This window comes from Apteryx rowi, unplaced genomic scaffold (genome assembly GCF_003343035.1).
Source record: "Apteryx rowi isolate R43461 unplaced genomic scaffold, aptRow1 scaffold_319, whole genome shotgun sequence".
Taxonomy (NCBI): domain Eukaryota; kingdom Metazoa; phylum Chordata; class Aves; order Apterygiformes; family Apterygidae; genus Apteryx; species Apteryx rowi.
In genome coordinates this window covers 190,685-206,130 of record NW_020449630.1, presented here as the reverse complement: position 1 = coordinate 206,130, position 15,446 = coordinate 190,685, and positions in this window count along the sequence as shown.

Here is a 15,446-nt window from a genome sequence, read left to right as displayed (position 1 = left end):
TGTTTGATTTCGGAGCTAGTGTTGACACTGGTTTACGTTCTGCTTCAGTCATGCCCCTCAGTGCCACTAATGCTACCTATAGAATATTTGTATACATAATAATAATATGTAGTAATGTTAAATATATATATATCTTGAAAAAATAAAAAAGATAAATAGCCCCTGTGCACACACTCACACAGCCATCGTACAGCCCCATATAGTGACACCCCTCAAGAACTGGAGGGTAGTTAATTTGCTTTATTTTACTCAATTCTTGAGAATCCCTTTCCTCCTGTAATGGGTTGGAGAAAAAAGCCAGCAGATAATGCTTCCGCCTCCACTCGTTGTCCGAGGAAGGAAGAAAAGACAGCGCCCACCTTCTTTATGAGTATATTTAAATATATTCAACTAGGCTTTCTGTCTGCATGTACTGTGCGCCTGCTAGCATTTATACATAATTAAATACGCCACACAAATATTATTATTATAATGAAATAATGATATCACTAAAGTTACTTGAAAAGCCTGACTTTCTCTTGAAAGCATTGGTGTTGAGGGTATTATTCCTGATCTTTGCCACTGACCATAGTTCTTGCAAAATCAAACCAAACCGGCCAGAGTTTCACAACATTAAACCTTTAAGAGGAATGGTTTAGCCTTATTTGCCTATGGTGTGACACAGATTTCTGCTTGACTTGTGTGAACCCGTAACTGTTTTTCGTAGATTTGTATCGCATATAGCACATGAATATTGTATTTTGCAGCTTCTCTACTAGCATGGTAACGCAGAGTAGTAAAGCCACTCCTTTACCCAGCCTGAGGAGACAGTGATTGAATTAAGGATGATGGATAAACTAAAAAGAAAAAGTTCCTTCTTTTTAAATTCTTACCAACTTCTCATTATTTTGCTATGGGAAGAGACAAATAATATTTAGCAAATGTATTTTGAGATTACTACTGCAGTCAAGACAGCTATAGACTTCCCCATTGCACTGGCCAGAGGTATACAAGCACCTTCCATAGCAGGAGTCTCCGTACTGAAGTAGACTTTTRCCTGGTTTTGCACTTACTCCCTGTTACACTCCTATTCCGTTTTTGCTTATTCCCTGTGAAGATGTGATCATGGCATTTGCCACAGTCCTTTGTCGTTCCATGTCGCCTCACCTCGTCACAGTACCAGTTAGGTTGTCATGCTTTGTTTTGATGTTTGCCTCGTGCTTTATTTTCTAACCTCAGAAACAGCACTTTCTTATTCTTACCGGTGTTTCTTCTGTCTAAAACCAAGATAACTGGTATGAAAGAAGATGCCCTCTCTGACCTTCTGACCCTGTGATGTTGCTTTGCAGAATATAATCAATGCAATTTTGCTTCATTCTTCTAACCCATTTGCAGAAGTCAATACAAATATTTATTATCTCCTTAGATTTATAAGAAATCTTGCTATGCTTTTAAGTAAAAAATGCTGATATGCAATAGATGTTAAAGCAACAACCCAGTATGTGCATGTCAAAGATACAAATTTCAGTAAGAAGATATCCATCATTCTGTAGCTTTGAAGAGGTTATAAAGGGATAAAATATATGTATTTAGTTTATTAAAAATGCTTTCCTGCTTTCTTCTAAGGAACTCCAGGGCTGTCATTGTTCCTAACCCGTAGAATCAAAAATTTGCTTCCGTGATAGTGTCCTCTGTGCCTGCAGTGTTGTTGTAAGAAGAAAAATCACTGCAGGATGGAACTTGGCAAACAAATCAAGGTCTCAGCCAAGGCAATGCATTGTCTGTTAATTTTCCAAACAAAACTAGTTCTGCTGAATGCGAGTCTCTTTGTATCTATTTTCCACTGGCTGTATTTTGATTTTGTAACATAGATTTGATAAGCAATTATTAATGTTTGTGTGGCATTGTTTAAAAATACTAGCAGTTAAATATTTCTTAATTAAATGTTGGCTGCTAAGCTCAAAAGAAACCATCCAGAAATTCAGAAGGGAGAACGCAAACATTAACAAGAGCCTAAATAAGTATTTGAATGATAAGCAGGATTATTTCCTACTTCAAAATGTACTAGTCTGAGATGTTGGCTGGGTAGAAGTCACTCCTTGACTAGTGTTACATTTAAGTACAACGTCTTGAGATTTTCAAGCTAGAAATACTTCTTGCTAATGGTGTTTGGCCTTTGTTTTAATACCTTGCATAATCTGCTCTGCTCTAAGCTAGTATCCTGAAATTATGGTGTATGGAAAACCCATTCTAAGCTACTCTGTGGAAGCTTTTAGAGTTTTATCCCTTTCTGAGCTTTGAAGTTAGACACATAATAATGAAATTATTTATCAGTAATATTAGAAAGATACAAAATTAGTACCTAAGAGTAATATTTAACATCACCTAAGACAGCAGTTCTGCAAAATACATAGTATCTTCAGAAATTTGGATGGTGAGGCATGACAAGTGTTTTCTGTTACTGTTGAAGAATTAGCTTGTGTCATTGCTGTTTGTGAGTAATGGAGTTAACTCTCAATCCATTACATCATTCCTTGTCATAAGGAAAAGGCGACTATTTGAAAACTTAGCAGGAGCTTGGAATATTTGTAGCCTCCCATGGGAAGATGAAATAGCATTCAATAATAGATCAGGCTTTCATTCACACAGGAGTTTATCCGAAAGCCCCTTAGTCCATCCTATCAAAGCTGCTGGTGCAGGATGAGCAGTTCTTTCAAGGCACAGRTAAAGTACTAAACTTTGCTTCTCCGTTGCTGTCCTTGCAAAATTCAGTGCTTCGTGTAGGCAAGGAAGGTACCGTTGTTATGTTATGGTGCAGCAGCCCAGTCATTAGGCGCAGCGAGGCGCTTGGCTTTGCTGTGGTCTGCCTGCCCTTTCCATCTTGAATAAGCCAAGATGAAGCCTCTGCGAGGGTCAGAAAACACGTTTCACCTGGGAGCATTGCAAAGCTTTCTTCCCCAACTCAAGGAAATTTTATAATAGCTCCTTGGTTTGATAACTGACTGTCTGCTCTGCTTGATCTGTTGTTGTAGACGCCCCAAAGATTAATAGTCTCATTTGTCATGTGAATATTTAAATTACATCCATCACACCTCTTTGTAGAGTTATCCTGTGATTAAAACTGACAAACAGTTTTCAGTGAAACACTGTTTTCACGTGCTCTTAACCTTTCAAAGCATTTATATAAGAAGCTTTAACATGTCATGCAGTGTTCAAAATTCATCTTTAAAAAGATCTGTTTAAGGTAAGGAGAGAGGAAAGTTTCACTTGTAGTTTTGAGAGAGCTGAAAGTGCATTAATTTCCACTTAAAATTTTGACCTTTCTTGCCTTGCTGCTAGGAATATACCATAGCTGTGAAGCTTTTGAATTTTTGCACCTGTCTGGTATGTTTTCTTCACTGAGGAGTGGTGCTTTTAGACTTGACAAAACCAAAATGATTAATCTTCTGTTAGTCTACCAAAATATTCTTATAGTAGCATACGTTCTGTGCAATTACTGAAATATTTTACAACACTAAAATCTTGCATCATTTAACAGAAAATCAGGAAGAAAGCCAACAACCTTCAACAGTGGTTAAAATTTAAAATTAATACATTCCTTTCCCGTGATGGTCCCCCCGCTTTGTTTAAATAGCAGCTAACTTTCAGCAAGGGAGCAGCCCTAATCTCGTGTGAAACCATTCTGTAGTTTCTGAAACATGAAGGCTGGATCTGAGTACTCAATTTATCTCTGACACGTGAAGCAAAATGCAAAGCCAAAGCACGTTGTGACTTCTAAACATTCGAAGGGGAGACGAGAGGGTAGCTGACCTAGAACATTCCCGGGTTTTCATCAACAGGCGAAACAATTGCTTCAGGGTAATAATACGTTATTGGGATTGGTGATGGACACTTGCCAGTTGTAATATGAATGAAGTTCACTTGCTGTTTATAATGATAGCACTTCAGCAGGCAAGCAAATGTCACCCTACTCTGGAACAGCTAATATTTGGAGATGCTGAATCCTGTTTCGCAATGCCTGGAGTACAGAGCTCCGGGATTTGGAGATGCTGYGCAAGTTGTTTCCCAGCCTTTAGATTTCAGGGGTGGGTAAGCTTTCTGGACGCAAAGGCTCTGCAAATGTCTCAAGCATTTTTTTTTCTTTTGGGACTCACAAAAGTAGTGTGTGTTTGTGGATATTTGGTGGGGATGTTTTTTCCCCCAAATCTGCAAGGTTTATGGATCGTCCTTCTCCTGAAGCCTGCTATGTATGGGTCCACAGATAATATAATCCCCCTTATCTAGTCAGTTAAGTTGTCACAGTGAGGATATGCAGTGTTGCAAAAAAAGTATGGTGTTTATTTCAGACATCTTCTCCCTTCCTTTTTCAACTGAAAAGCCAGTAATTTTCTAAAATATGACATCCTCTTGAACACTGACAACAGCATCTGACAAAGAAGTTGTCAGCTTTCTCAACTTAGCAAAGTAATCATTTATAATCATTTCATTTTTTGTGAAAAACAGATTTGCAAGATTTAAATGCTAATTCAGATCTAATGTGGCAATCTAAAGTAAGATGTTTTGTCTTTTATTACATTTGTTCAGAATGTCTTCCTGAATCGAAATTCTTTCATTGTAGATCTGGTATTTAAACTTTGGACTTGGATTGAACAGTCATGGTGTTGGATTGTGTAAGTCATGGTGGATATATAATTATTTTCAGTATATTTGTCATGCATAATCCAGAAACATTTGCAGATTTCATCCTTCAGTTTTCAAGCACCTTGCCCTCCAGCTCTTGGTAGTATAGAACTGTATTGGTACAATTAATAAGATAGTACTTCTCAGTCATTTGGTTTCCCTAGTAAAAGACAGGATGACTTGTAAGTAAATGGAAGGGTCTTGGCCTAAGATCTGTAATTGTTGATAAAAGGGTCCCAGCCCATGGTCTTAGAAACTGTAGAAAGAGCTTTTAGGGAATACTTGGAAACAAACGGTGCATATTGGTGCCATCTCCGAGTGTGGCAGCTGGAGAGTTTAATTATAGGCCGGAAAGCCAGTTAGGGATTAGAGAAAGCATTAGCAGAAGAAGTGAATGTTAATAACAGCTGTTTGCTGTAGGCCTCAAAGAAGCAAACTACATATAGAACATAAATAAAGTGTAGAGCCAAACATATGTTGTCTTTGAACATTTAAAAACCCCAGGTCATTTGTTCCTTGACACATGAACCTGATTTGTATGAGATAATTCTAGTGGCTTGCACACATGAAGATGTGTGTGTAGAGAGGGGGAAAAAGTTAGGTATTTGTTTCACAGCCACATGCATGGGTGCTGTTGTGCTCTGTGCTTGAAAACAAGGAGGAATCTCAGTGACAGCACCTGCACCTGGGCCAGGGATAAATATAAACCACAAGAGGCATGCGACTGTGTCTACGTAGGGCGAGTAGTGTTGGCCTGGCAGAAGCAGCTCTGCAGAATGAAACAGTAGATGCTGAGGACCCAGCACTGACGTTGCGTGCACTTGAGGGCACGCACGTTAGACTGGCTTTAATCTGGTCCCAAACAGCGGTTTATATGTGCGAAGGCGGGTCCTCGTTGTGGACCAGAGCATGGGGACAATCCGGAGACTTGCTTCAGAAGTGCGCTTCGGTTGCAAGTTAAAAGCAGTGGATGTTGTCTACCTAGACTTCAGCAAGGCTTTTGACACTGTCTCCCATAACATCCTCATAGGGAAGCTCAGGAAGYGTGGGCTAGATGAGTGGACAGTGAGGTGGATTGAGAACTGGCTGAATGGCAGAGCTCAGAGAGTTGTGATCAGYRGYGCAGAGTCTAGTTGGAGGCCTGTAGCTAGCAGTGTCCCCCAGGGGTCAGTCCTGGGTCCAGTCTTGTTCAACTTCTTCATCAATGACCTGGATGAAGGGACAGAATGCACCCTCAGCAAGTTTGCTGACGATACAAAACTGGGAGGAGTGGCCGATACACCAGAGGGCTGTGCTGCCATTCAGAGAGACCTGGACAGGCTGGAGAGCTGGGTGGAGAGGAACCTCATGAAGTTCAACAGAGGCAAGTGCAGGGTCCTGCACCTAGGGAGGAATAACCCCAKGCACCAGGACAGGYTGGGGGTTGACYTGCTGGAAAGCAGCTCTGCKGAGAAGGACCTGGGAGTGCTGGYGGACACCAAGTTAAGYATGAGGCAGCAATGTGCCCTTGYGGCCAAGAAGGCCAATGGTGTCCTGGGGTGCATCAGGAGGAGTGTTGCCAGCAGGTTGAGGGAGGTGATTCTCCCTCTCTACTCAGCCCTGGTGAGGCCCCATCTGGAGTACTGCGTCCAGTTCTAGGCTCCCCAGTACAAGAGGGATGTGGCACTACTGGAGCAAGTCCAGCGAAGGGCTACAAAGATGATTAGGGGACTGGAGCATCTCTCTTATGAGGAAAGACAGAGAGAGCTGGGCCTGTTTAGCCTGGAGAAGAGAAGGCTGAGAGGAGATCTTATYAATGTGTACAAGTATCTGAAGGGAGGGTGTCAAGAGGATGGGACCAGACTCTTYTCAGTGGTGCCCAGCGACAGGACACGAGGCAGTGGGCACAAACTGAAACACAGACAGTTCCATCTGAACATGAGGAAAAACTTTTTCACTGTGAGGGTGACAGAGCACTGGAACAGGTTGCCCAGAGAGGTTGTGGAGTCTCCTTCTCTGGAGATATTCAAAACCTGCCTGGATGCAATCCTGTGCAACGTGCTCTAGGTGACCCTGCTTGAGCAGGGGGGTTGGACTAGATGATCTCCAGAGGTCCCTTCCAACCTCAGCGATTCTGTGATTCTGTAAAACAGTAATACAGAACCCCTGTGTCACTGTGCGTGGGGAGGCATGACTGGTAAGCACGCCGTAATTTGTGTTGAGAACCCACATCAGTAGTTAGAAGGAAAATCCCAGCTTCTTTTACCTTTAAAATTTAGGAGATCCTTCTGCATCTGCTTTGGTAGCCTGTAAGGACTGCTATACAGATCAGGTGCTGGTAGTGAGGTTAGCAATGCTGCAAAGTGTTAGGACAGTAATAGCCAATACAATGTTAAGGCTGGATCAGTATTCCCTTTCTGTCATTTTTTTCAGGACTGGAGTTAGGTTTTTTCTTTCAAGTACATTCAGTTTGGTCTGAAACCACCATTTTTTTTCTTCTGTGACAAGGGTTTTTCATTGTATGAATCATGTAGTTTGAAGAGGAGTTGGGAGGAATGGGTGCCAGACTTAGACGTGTATGCACCTAACAAGGCTTAATGGATCTATTTTTTAATGCACCACAGTTGCCAGAGGTCGTCCTTTGAGAGGACAAAGAATGATAACATAGGCCAACTTTTTTTTGGGGGGGGGGGTAGAAATTGTTTTGAAGAGTGTTTAAAACACATGTGAAATAGTGACATTTCATTGGAATTTCTGTTGTTTTTGTGTAGATGGGTAATAGCATATATGGAGAAGTTTTGGTTTTCCCTATTGGATGTGCATTTTAAGATTGCCTTTTATTCAGGTGCAGCAACAGACCTGCTCTGTCTGCCTTGCGGAGCTACTGTAGCCTATTGATACACTGAGAATTAAAGGAGAATTAAAGGAATAAACTAAGGAATCTCCTTCCCCATAAAATCAAACTAATTCAGACATACRGTGTTATTTATAATACATTTAATAGATTCATAGTTGTACATGATCTTGCTTGAAAATTAAAAGCATATAGAGCACAAAAATGTGGATTTAGTGTAATAAGCAACAAAAGCATCCCATATGAGTTTTCTGAATGTTAAGACACTTGGACTGTTGCAAAAAGGTGGTAATTCAGCCTTTCCTTACATAATTCACTATGACTGATAATAATGGCTGCAGTGTATAATGTAGTACTGCTGGCTTCTTAAAAAATAACTGTATGATGTTAACACCAAACATTTGTAGCTTTTTGTTTACTTGCTGATCTCACTTGCAACTAGTGCTGTTAGCTGGTATGGTGAAACGGCTCATTATCCCTCAGATCTTGCTTTCTGTCCTTGCTCTGCTCCAAAACTACTCACGTGAGTGTGGATTGTAGGCTCAGGCCAGCATCCAAAATTCAATCTGTATTGTGGCCCTGAGCGACTGTTGGCTCTGTGTCTAGCGCAACTGCTTTCCACTTGACAGAAAAGGACAAAGGTATTTACACCTCTCTTTCTTAAAGTGCTTATGTTCCTTGGTAAACTTGGTGGCAATGGAAAGAAAGCACTTCATGTGGTATTTAAAATGCTGGACAAGAATTCACAGCAGGCATTTCCTGTCCTCTGAAGTGTGAGTTGGGGAAAAAAAAAAAAACTCATAAAATTGGGTTCACTTTGGGGATGGTGAAAACTTGCATGCTTTAACCTGTTTTACTTAAATACAACATTACATGTTTCTTATGTCAACATAGGTCAAGCAATGCACTGAATTGTAAATGAAATAAGAGAACCGTCGCCTTTCTGAACACAGGACGCTTTTATGAGGCTGTAAAAGACTACAAAAGGGGTAAAAGAGGGAAGATCCTTGGGTACATATTTTGGGAGCTTTGCCCTTTTTTGTACATGTGTGTGAGAGAGAAGAAAAGAGATCCTTAACTTGCTCAGTCTGCAGGCTGCTGTTTTTTGTGTTTTTGTTTTTGGTCCCCCCCCCCRTTGATCCTTTTTCTCCCTCTGTTTGGAAAACCCATTAATTACAACTGTYGTTCTGAGGTTAAGATGCAATCCTGGGCACAAAGGATTCTGCCATGTTTCTGATCCTATTTAGTACTAATGGATTAGACAAAAATCTCAGCACCCCACCCTAAAATACTGCAAGCTGCTTTTCTTCTTAAGAACTCCTAAATATCGAAGTTCACACTTGTATTTATTTAAGCCAGCTTGAACTAGCGCTTCTGCAAGTTTTCAGTCATCTGAATGCAAGCCATTGTCTAGCAGCTGGTTTGCCAGTTTAACGAAATGGTATCTCCTATTTGCTTATCAGCTAGTTCCTTGGCATCTTATCCCCAGTGGCACGTTTACTGTAGATAACAGTGACGGCAAGAATAGCCGTTCCGGTTAGTGATACAACTTAGGTTCAGTTTTGTTCCCTCCTGGCCTTATCTGTCCCAGTCTCTGTAGAAGGATCATGCAGTGAACTAGCTGGGTAGCTGCATCTGAACTTATTATGCGGCCTCTTAAATTCCTCTTTGCTTGCTTTGAGTGTAATGAAATCACATCAGCTATGTCTTCCTTGAAAACCTTTTTTGCTTTAATATTGGAAGACTGTAATAGAATTATGTGATTAGGGCCATGTACATTCTACCTGATTAAAGTGCTTTGGCATTAAGGGATCAAAATCAAAACTGTTCTTAAAATATGAGTTAAAAGAGTCACCCACAATCAGTCTTTTGATTTTCCATTTTTCACTTGTGAGGCCTAACATATAGTACAGTTCATGAGTGTATATAAATGTTAAGATGCCCAGATTAACATGAAATTACACTCTTTACTCACCATTTAGCTTTTCGTTCAGTAGAGGTTGAAGCAAACATTTGCCAGCATATTGAAAGAAAACTGACACTTCTGTTGCAAGTAAGTTTTCCCCAAAAGCACTACTTGTGTTGAAACAGTTTCTGAGTTCTGGCTTGCAGCCATACGTTCACCTAAGCATATTACAAGAAGTGACAGGTAGACAGAAGTAATACATATTTTAATGTGCTTGAGACCATAAAATGGCATAGACTTTGCCCCTCTTTGCTAGCAGATGTGAGCTTGCTCCCAGTTTATTAATAAGTTATGGCACTGCCACGCGGGTCACCTTAATGCCTGATGCTCTTGAAATCAGATAAGAAGTGAAGTTCTCGTGGGTTTTTTGAAGATATTATCAGCTCTTGTAACACCACTGCAGAAAATGTGCTGAGGTGTCAGAGTGGCCAACAATTGTTAGTGACTCTAACACCTGTCCGCCGGATATGGGGCAGGTATTTCTTGGGTGGCTGTTTCAGCAATGGGTGGAAGCTGTAAGTGAAACTGGAAATATTTCCAATTTGCATTCACTAATATTTTAATAAATAAAAGTACTGTGAAATGAATGTACTTCAGATGCTGGGAACCACAATTGTTCTAATATAGGTCATGCGTGCTCTGTCATTGAAACTAGGTCTTGTACATTAATAATATTTCACTTGCTTGTTTGAATGACCCACAGCACGAAAGAAGGAACTTTTTTTGATATCAAATGACAAATCTAAACTATGACTATCAACTTAGTAGATTTTTTCTTGTTTAATTTTTATTGAAGATAATATATTTAAGATAATTTCCTTCCATTCAGAAAAGATATCTTTAGGCAACAGTTTGTAGAAAAGGGTGTAGGATTATGAGTGGATCACAAGTCAAAGCAAAGTTGATAGTGTCATAATACTGTGAAACAGGTGAACTTCTTAATACCCGGATCTATAAAGAAGAGCATTGTTTTAAGACCCCAAGTAATCTTTGCAATCTGTTGAGCACCAGTGAGCTGAACTGATTCTCAGCTGAAAGGAGGGTTTGGGTACTACTGCTCACGAAGAGGTGGCCCAACTGGGGAGAGAATAGGGGAGAGAGAAAAGAGTCTAAAAAAGGTCTAAAAATAGGACTTACAAAAACAGGCTGAGGGGAGGCTAGACGGAGGCAGCAGCGTGCAAGCTGCGGAGCCGGGCTGCACATCCCTGGCAGTCAGGGCACGCAGGGAGGTGCTTACATTTCAAGTAGGAAGAACTGGGTCAGACATGAGGGARGATTTTCCTAAACAGTAAGACTAGGGAATCAGAGTAATAAATTGCCTGTGGGGTGCGTGGAAACTTCATCACTGGAGGACTTCAGTAACAGGTGACATGTATATACATACCAGGTACCATTTAGACAAGGGGCTCTGAAGAGGACCATGAAGTACATGTACTGATGTCCATGCGCGAGCCACTTCTAAGCGATGAGCAGCCTCGTTAAGATCCAGGCTGTCACATATCTGACATGCTGTTTGTCCTGGTGGTACCTTTTACGTACTCATGTGGTTACACCTCTCCCAAAAAAGTGAGGTGATGGCTGCTGTTGGATAATTAAGGCTATTCTGGAGTTGGGAGAAAGACAAGCTGATTTCTTAGTTCTTCACGGGCCTTGGTAAAAATGATTTTATAAGTAAAATGATTTTTATGAGATGATTTCTGTGGCTCCGGTTCTGGTGAAATGCATGCATACAGCTAAGGCTGCAGAATCAGTTGGGCCCCAGCTGCAGGACTCCGCTCTTCCCTGGGGCATTTATGACATCTAGGGAGTGGGCGGATTACTTCATTCATTTTTTAGTTCAGATGTAATAACCATATGGATATTGGCTTGAAGATTTCTGTCCCCACAAGAAAAAAAACCCAAAACAACAGACTGCAAAGTGATCTGGACAGGAGAAAGAGGTGAAATTCATTGTCTTCAACTCAGTCATTTAATTAATGTCAACCATAGGTACTAGAAGAATTTTTTGGTTGTTGAACCACAGTGAAATAAATGTAGTAGGGAGTAATTCTTTGTAGTTTCTGCATTTTTAATAACTCCTGAGAAGGCTGATTGTACATTAAGATATGAAAACTATTTGGTGAGTTAAACTTTGAAATTATAAATGCCTTATTGGCCAAATCTTTCCTTTAAGGAATGAGATAGTTACCTTTTCTCCGACACTACTATGCAGTGTGGAATATCAAGAAGCTGAATTTTACATGCTGTGCTGTGATCTGAAGGGTATGAAAGAAATGGATTAGCACAAAACAGTCAGTAGAAGCACTAGGCAGCAGTCCTTTGTCTTGTGCCCAAGGAATCTTGCCTTTGTTCCTGCACAACTTCGGGAGGAAGGATGGCAAACACCACCCTTTATGCACCCATTTCACTGGTTTGAGCACTTTCCTAGTTAGCACAAGAGACAGCTTTGAAACTCAGCAGGCTGAACAGGGTCAGCTATTGATGTCTTGCACTTTATTTCTTCATCGTGGGATCCCTTCTGTAAGTATGGTAGTTCATATGTATAATTTAGGAGCTATCAAATTACTGTTTTGTAACCTTAAAAACATACCATCACACAAATCCACCAGACCTATGTATAAGTACATAAGAAAAGAAAATAATTTAGGTCGTAAAGTCATTTATTCCTGAGTTGGAAAATATCAGCATCTAGGTTGGCTTCGTTTCTGGTTTCTAATGATCAGGTTGATATAGAATCAGTTTTTAAAAATGTTTAGTTCCTGTTGAGTAGCCTAAAGTGATTTCCAGTGACTTATTTTCTTTTTGAATCTTCCTCCTTCTGTTGCAAGAGTTTGTTCTCTCTCACTATCATTTTTGTGACTAAGCTTCATCACTGTCACTTTCTTCTTCTTCTTCTTCCCCTGCCCCCTTCCTCCATTTCTACTGATCACTCTCTTGTGGGGGCATCTCACGCCACCTGGCTGCCACCCCAACCCCTTCTGTCCTGTCTGAGCTGCTGTCACTTCTACATACCTAAGTCCAAGACAGTCATATACATCTAGGAGGAACTGCCAGATCTGGTCACTTCCTTCTCAGAGACAGCATGATCCACTATAACATTGGGTCAGGAGTACATAATATAATTACTAGACATGCCTTTGAGGGTTTGTTAGGTGAAAGAATTAAAAAAAAATCTACTTTAAAGATAGCTATTTTTGTTGTAAGGCTCTGTTGGATGCTGGTCTTAAACTTTTCATTGTTTAGAATAGCTACATAGGTGGTGAAAGATTTTAGATTTATTGAGATGTAAGTGAAAACACAGAATGCTTGCACTTAATTTTGGAGTTCATCATGTAAAGGGCCTTCAAGAATGTAACTACTGTGCACAGTAAAAACATGTATGAACTTCCAGTGTTTTGGAAACATGCAACTGAAGTGGACCCATTTGGCGAAGCTGTGAGAGAATCCCATTTACTCAGTGATTTTAAATTAGATCGCTCTAACATAAACAGATGCACAGGTCCACTGTAAATATTCTTGTCAATAGTGTGTTTCCAGTATGACTGATTCATTCCTAGAAGTCTGTGCTCCCGCACCATCTGTAGATCTTGGTTTGAATCCAACAAATGGTTTAACAGCTGGTCTATTTGAGAAGCTGAATGGGTGAAGTTGTCTTTCCGACAGTGCGTAGACATCAGGGTGGTCTTCTAGTACCTGCACTTTAATTTTGGCGGGAATGTTGAAATCCATTTTTGCAGCTGGAACTTTCTCCCAGTTTGATCATCTGGCATGTTTTTATCTGGTTAGAGGTGGAAGAATGTTTTTCTCATGACAATATAACTTGGAACATGGATATTGTGGCCCAGCTGCTTGTGCCAATTGAACAGTATTTTTGTAAACTATAGCAGATAATTAAACTGAGAGGCGTATGGGGGTCCCAGAAGAGTTTAAATATAAAAAAGCTGGCTGTCTGATGGCACAGTTTTGGTGTTTAGACTTGCAAGATTTTAATTTGTTTGGGGAACCAGATGTTTCCTGATGCAGTGCTCCAAATTGGAAAGTCTATTACTTGATATTGCAGGGTGTGTTTTAAGTTAAAATCTGATGTGAACGCCCAGGAAATTAAAATCCATCTATGAAGTGAATAATCCATTTTAGAAAAACAAAAGTTATTACTACAAAACACACTGTGAAACCTCATAATATAGCCTTACTGTGTCAGACCCATTTAATGCCTTAGAAAGCTGAAAAAGGGGACATAAAGTAAGTATGATATTTGAAAAAAGAGTAAAATGAAGTAGGGGCACTTTAGCTCCAGCATGATCTATTGCCTCACACAGGACTCCATTTACTTTAATAGGACCTGCTGTGGATTCAGGGTTTGTTCATCTGTTTTTTCACTACTTGATGTAACTTGTTCTTTCCCTTTTTCTGCCTGAGTTTGACTTTTTTTTCCCAATTATTTTAATGCAGCATTCAAAAAAATATCATGTAGTATTCTTGAAAACAGCCTACAATTCCCCAGTGTCTAGAGAATGAGTGCTCATCTGGTGTAACATGGGGAAAGTAGTCACTCTGGCTCCTGGTGGTGCACAGTCGCTGTCAGCTGTCTTCCTCAAAAACTAAATGGTTGATGAGCCCCTTAAAAATAAAAATAAAAAGGCTTAGTTTTGGGCAGCTTTACAAAAAACTGAATATAATTCAGGGCAGCAGCACGTTTGGGCCCATGCTGAGGCTCGCTGTTGTAGTTAGGGAGCAGAGCTACCTGCTATACTCCTGTGTCTGTTGCTGGAAGAGACCAGTGGCAAATGATGGAAAAGACGGTCACTGGCAACAGGAGGCATTAGCTAGCCGGCTGCAAAATGTCTGTCTTTTCAGCCTCAAATATTTCCTTTTTTCCATTTCTGATCCATACGAGACTGAAGAAAAGGCTCAAAAAAAAAAACCCAACATAATAATGGGGAAAGGTATCCAGTAACTGCAAAACCAAAAAATGCAATATTACATCACTCTTGCAAGTAACAGTAAGTTAGATAAAGCGGTGACTAGTCCTTTGTGAATTGTTCAAGCCCCACTATGTAAAATGAAGCAGAAGCAATGGATTCTTCACCAAATCTTAGTTAATAAGATGTCAAGGAAATCAGAGAAGTCACATTGATATTTTAAATTATATTTTCTCATTTTTGCTTTGCTTTGTAGGCTTTTACGTCATTTGAGCTGGTAAGATAAATCTCTGGTGGGATGGAGCAGGGAGGCTTTGTGTGAGATGGGCTCGATGCTCTGGTTGGTACCTCGCGTCTCTAATCCCCTTGTTTATGCGAAGTTAGGTCACCAGCTGCAAGGGCTGCAGCACAGTCTGTTTATGTAGTGTATGAAACAGAAAATACTCTTCACAGGTGTTAGGGTAACACATTTGTAACAGTTTGATACAGTATTTTGGCCTGAGGGTAGTGTGCTAATCTACTGCACCTGTCATATATCAGCAACGAGTGCAGCATTTGTTGTTTAATTTAAAATTGATTCTATTTTCTACCCAGTGCAAGAAAATATGAACTCTAAAGATATGATGCCTGAAGCACAGTCAGTCTCTATAGCGTTAAATAAGACTTTTAAATAGTGAACAGTGCACAGTCAATCCCATGTGAATGTTTGGCTCCAGAGCAATTCAGAAAGGTCAGAAACTCTGGTAAATGTAAACTCAAATAATCAGTTACTTGTCTGCAGAGAATCATGGTGTGCCATTGAGGGCTCTTTCTTGCCTTTTTAGTTGCTGAATTAAAYATTTATCAGTCAGTTGTAATCACAGCACTACAAGCAGTTTTGCTGTATTTTCCTTTGTCTGGATTTCTTTTTCTTTTTTTTTTTAAACTGAGATGAGAACGGGGTGAAGTTGGTGGTGTTTATACCTAATCATCTCTTGATCAGCACCTGTGGGATGCTTCTGTAGTTTGGATTGTTGGTTCCTTCATTTCCTTCTCTTCCTCCTCACCACTGTTTTCTCCCCCCCAC